Raw genomic sequence first — 5,656 nt, forward strand, 5'->3', positions numbered from 1 at the left:
AAAAAAAAAAAAAAAGAAAATGGGAATGTGGAGCATATGCAAGGCAGAAGCCATAAGAAAGGGCAAGATCTTCCAGGGAAAGAATATAGAGGAGATACAGGTTAGAGGTGTGACTTTCCCCGAACTAGGTCACTCATAGGTCTATGCCTCTAATGGCCCTGGGGTAGAATGGTTTGGGACTGGAAAAATTCCTGAAAAAATAAGATCTAAGTCTCACCTTCCTAAGCATAGGAGAGCCCTAGATAGGAGTAAGTAACTTCTATTGTCTACTCTGCCTACCAAGCTCTACTAGGATGAAACGGTGTTAGTCCTTTTTGAAGTAGGGTGTGTGTCTCTCTCTTTCTCGGTGCGTTCATTTATTCATTCATCAAACAAACGGTTGTTACGTATCTGCTGTGTGACAAGTACTCTTTAAGGACCAAGAGATATAACAATAAAGATAATATTTCTGTCTTCTTGGACTCTATATTCTAGAAGGAAAGGCAGTTGATAATAATAACAGCAACAGATACTTACATGGGGTTTTCTTGATTCCTTTTTTTTTTTAATTTTATTTATTTATTTATTTATTTTGGAACCAGGGATCGAACTTGGGTCCTTGCATTTGCGAGGCAGGCAGTTCACATGGTACATTCTATGTGGAGCACTCGAGATCCTTTCTATATGTTAAATTTTTACTTGGTTAACTGATTGACTGTAGTACTGGGGATTGAACTCAGGACTTCATATTTGTGTATGCTAAAAAACACTGCTACTGAACTATACCCCTAGCTTTTCTTTTTAAACAAGGTCTCACTAGTTGCCCAAGCTGCCCTTGAACTTGCAATCCTTCTGCTTCAACTCCCAGAGGGCTGGGATTGGCTTATTGACTCATTTTATCTTTCTGACAACTTATACTGTAGATACTATAATTATCCCCATTTTACAAATAAAGAAACTGAGACATAGACTAATGAGCTTGCTCAAGTGTACACAGAAATAAATAACAGGATTTGAATATAGGAAGTTTAACTTCAGAGTCCATACACTTAAGGGATACAGATAAATATAGGAAGATAACAGATAGAGACAGTGGTACGGGCAGAAATAGACAAGGGCACACGTATCCACTTTCATAGAGGGTAAGGAAACCTCTAAAATGAAGTAAATGGTCTAAAAAGGGATCAAACATTTTACTCCAGGAAGCCAACTGAGATATGAAAAAGTGCAATAATGAAGCAGGGCCCAGAAATGGAACACAAGTCAGACACTCTGAGGCCAAGGCAGGATGATCACTATAAGTCTCAGGCCAGCCTGGGATACAGAATGAGTTTAAATCCAACCTGAAATACATAGTGAGACCCTGTCTCAAAAAAAAAACAAAAAAGGAAGAAAAGAAATGGAACATGATGAAGGAAGGGAGCTTTGTCCAGAGAAGACAGCCAGGATGGGGACCTTGGAGTTGTCCGAGGTGGCTTTGCAAGATCTGCCCAAGCCAAGACCAGGTGTAATCATGAGTGACCAGGTCCCCGGGTTCAGCAGCAAACTGTAGAGAAGACCTCGGGCTGGGAACAGTCACATCTCAGTGGTCACTGTCTCGAGGGCAGCTCACCCAGAGGCAGAGGCCAGTGTGCCTGCAGGAGATGGTGTCAAGGGTCCTGTCCCCTGCTGTGGGTCCCTCCTCTCACGCACACAGGCAGCAGGTGCCATCTGGAGAGAAGGAAGGGGGAGCAGAAACCAAAAAGACAGAGCCTTTTCCAAAAATAGCCTGAACATTTACCTCAAAAGGCTGCTTAAATTATTGAGTCTGAATAAATTTACTGGCCTGGATTAAAAGTAAGGTCCCCCAGGGACCCTGTGGCCCTGTCTGGCAGAACGCAGGCTCTTGAACAGCAGGTGGGCAACAGAAAAATACAAAGTCACCCTGCTCTCCACACCACACCCGTGACACCACGGACAACTCTCAGGCTGCTTTTGGCAAAGAAAGGAGAAAGGACACAGGACAACAGCAAGAAAAAGCTCAGGAAAGTCTCATTCCCACTGGGATCTTAGCACATCGGGGGCAGGAGCCAAATCTACTTTCTATGCTTTGGGGAGAAAAAAAAGATAATTTAATTTTTCTAAAGCTGAAAGTATGATTTAGGAGAAGCCATTTGTGACTTTGCTACATTTAATTATCCAGTGCGAATTTGGATAGGTCTGGCAGCTATTTCCAGGATTCCAAATGTGGGTCTGAAACATTCGTTAAACAGAAGAGAGGAGGCAGTCAACCGGCTTCACGTTGTTTATCATCATTTCTGTGAAGGGCGTCTGTTTGCAATGCCGGCATGTGATTCAGGCGGCCTGGGTACTACAGGCAGAACTTAAGTAGTCACAATCCCTGACCTCTTGGAATTTAAGCTCGGCAACGTTGATGTGAACAATCACACAACTGAACAAAGCTTCCTAGACAATTCAAGCCGTAGGGAGGCAATTTCTCACCTCCGCTCAGGAATTCTCTGCAGGCCATGCTGTGCCCCTACCTAGACCTCTGTCCCGACTATAACAGGGCCGTGGGGCATGGTGTTGGGTCACATGTTTTTAGGTACAGAAAAGGGGGGAACTGGTTTTTTAGTATGCTAGGAAGAGGCCAACAGTGCTACTTCTACTTCAGCTTACCGAGTAGTGGGATTCCCGGTGCCGCATCACCACACCTGGCTAGCAGCATTTTTTCAAAAATGCATTTCTCAGTACCACTTGCAGCTAGAAGTAGGCATGCCTCACAGTTCTGGTCTGAGGCTTCTGGGGAAACGTAAGATGACTAACTCAAAAGGCATTCATTCACCGTTGCCCTTCACCTTTCCCAGTCTTCTTGCCTGAGATACAGATGAGATGCTGGATATGCAGCAGCCACCTGTGACTATGAGGAGTTAATTAGAAGGGCTAAAGCTATATTTTAAAGATGGCTTAATAGAAAGACTCTAGAATTCTTGCATCCTTGCTAAAATGTTGTGTGAGTAAAATAAAAGTGATTTTATTAAGACCCTGGTAGTCAGATTCTTGTTACACATAGTCAAATTGAACTTCTAAATGATTCTATGAATAATATAGGTGAGAGTGTATAAAATTAGAGGACCACTGTGACTGGAACTCACTTTTTTAAAAAATGGATTTCAACACATTTATTTATTTATTTTGTGTTTTGGGGGATACCGGTGATCAAACTCAGGTCCTTGCGCTTGCGAGGCAGGTGGCAGAACCACTGAGCTAAATCTCCAGCCCTGGAATTCACTTTTTGACAGTGTTTTCTTCCTTTTGAGCACTGGTAGATGTCTGCAGGATTCGGAGCAATGCTTACACAGTGGAATTTTACCCTAATTCAATCATTGGCCTTAAAAACCTTTATGTGATGGTCTAGGACAGTTATGGCAAACCTTTCAGAGCTCTCAACAATATAAACACCTCACTGTGACACACATGCTGTAAGTTCATCACCACTGGTCTAAGAGGTGACAGACACAGGGCTGGATGCTATGGGCGCAAGTTTCTGCCCTCATGGCACTGATGTTCTGCTCACAGGAGAGGAACAAAAGCAAGCAAACAGGAAAGGAGGCCAAAGCGATGCAACGAGCACAGCAGACTAAGCAAACCAGGCTAGTAGTAAGAGGCAGGGAATGGGCACCGCACAAGGTGAGACCTCTCTTCTGTGGGGTCTATTAGTCCACCTGAGCTGCCACCACAGAACACAGCAGACTGGGCGGTGTCAGTAACAGAAATGCGTTTTCTCAGAGTCCTGGAGGCTCAGAGTCCAAGATCAAGGTGCCAGCAGCGCTGGTTTCAGGTGAGCCCTCTGTCCTGACCTGTGGCTGCTACCTTCTCAGCGTGCCTCCCCTGCCCTTTCTTCGGCTCACACATGCACGGGGAGGAAGACCTCTGCTGTCTCTTATTGTTATAAGGACACTAGTGCTACAGTTCTCATAATCTTACTTACCTCCTGAAGGCCCTGTCTCCAGATAGAATCACCCTGGGGATCAGGGATTTAATACATGAATTTAGGGATGCAAAATTCAGCCATAATGGGTGGCTATGAATGCAGATCTGAAGGAAGAGACAGTGAAAGCCAAATGCAATCTCATGGAAGAGCATTCCAGGCAGAAATATGTGGCTTGAAGGACAGCCAGGAGGCCAGCATAACAGGAACGAATAAACAAGGGAGCCAAGACAGACAGGAAATGGAGGACAGATCACGTATAGCCATCTAAATCACAGAAAAGACTTTCGCTTTTTCCTTCCAGTGCTGGGGACTGAGCCCAGGGCCTTGTGCCTGTTAGGCAAGTGCCCTACAATGGAGGTGCATGCCTTTCTCACTATCAGCACCCCACTCTAGGGTGGTATGTTTGTTACAGTTGGTGACCCTACACTGACACATCATTACTAAGCAAAGTTCGTAGATCACATTAGGGTTCACTCTGTGTTAGACACTGGGTTTCAAGGAATGTATCATGCAGAATTTTTACTCTCACTGCCCTAAAAACCGCATTCCATTCATCCATCCTCCCTTCCCCCAGTTCTGGCAATCATTGCTCTCACTGTCTCCAGTTTTGCCTTTTCTAAATGTTAAATAGTTGGAATCATACAATATGTAGACTTTTCAGATTGGCTTCCTTCACTTAGGAATATGCCTTCAAGCTTCCTGCATGTCCTTTTATGAGTTCATAGCTCATTTTATTTAGTGCTGAATATTCTGTGGTCTGGGTGGACCACAGTTTATCCATTCACCTACAGAAGGGCATCTTGGTTGCTCCGAATTTCTTTTTTAAATTTTATTAGTGTATGTTTGCAATACATAATAAATGCATTCATTATAGGGAATTGGTATACGTAAACATTGCATCTTGATTTTTTAAAATTCCCCTTGCCCTCTCAAATTTTGGCAGTTATGAATAAAGTTGATGAGTTGATGACATTTGTACACAGGTGTTTGTGCACACATAAGTGTTCGACTCCTCTGGGTAAATACCAAGGAGTAAAATTCCTGGATCACATGGTAAAAGTATGTCCAACTTTATAACAAACTATGAAATGGTCTTCCAAATGTTCTATTTTGCATTCCCACCAGCAATGAATGAGCATTCCTGTTGCTCCACATCCTCACCAGCATTTGAAGATGTCAGTGTTTGGGATTTCAGTGATTCTAGTGGATGTGTAGTAGTATCTCAGTATTGTAGTGTAGTAGTATTGCTGCTTTAATGTGCAATTCCTTCGTGACACAGCATGCTCGGTATCTTTTCATGTGCCATCCTATCACTTCTATTGTTCACCCCACACCAAGGGGAGGCACCTGACAAAGGCCTGCATTGCAGGAGGTGGGCTACTGGGCGCTGCCCACTACAATCAGATTCACAAGAGAATGAAGGAGAGGAATGGGGACAAATAGAGACAACTCTTAGGGGAGTTTTGCTATAAAGAGAAACAAAGAAATGAGAGATTCACCACCATAGGAGGTAGAGTTAAAAGAAATTGTTTTAAATTTGTTTTACAAAAAGCCAGATCTTTCTTATCAGTTAAGGTGATATATTTGATATGTTGAGTACATGACTTCATTCTGCTTTATACTTTATTTGTGTTTCCTAGGAGTATTGTAACAACACCCAGGTTTGTAAATAACAAACCTAACGGAATTTTTTAAACAGGCTAT

Source organism: Fukomys damarensis, unplaced genomic scaffold (genome assembly GCF_012274545.1).
Source record: "Fukomys damarensis isolate Sample0158 unplaced genomic scaffold, DMR_v1.0_HiC HiC_scaffold_4, whole genome shotgun sequence".
In the NCBI taxonomy this organism is placed as follows: Eukaryota; Metazoa; Chordata; class Mammalia; order Rodentia; family Bathyergidae; genus Fukomys; species Fukomys damarensis.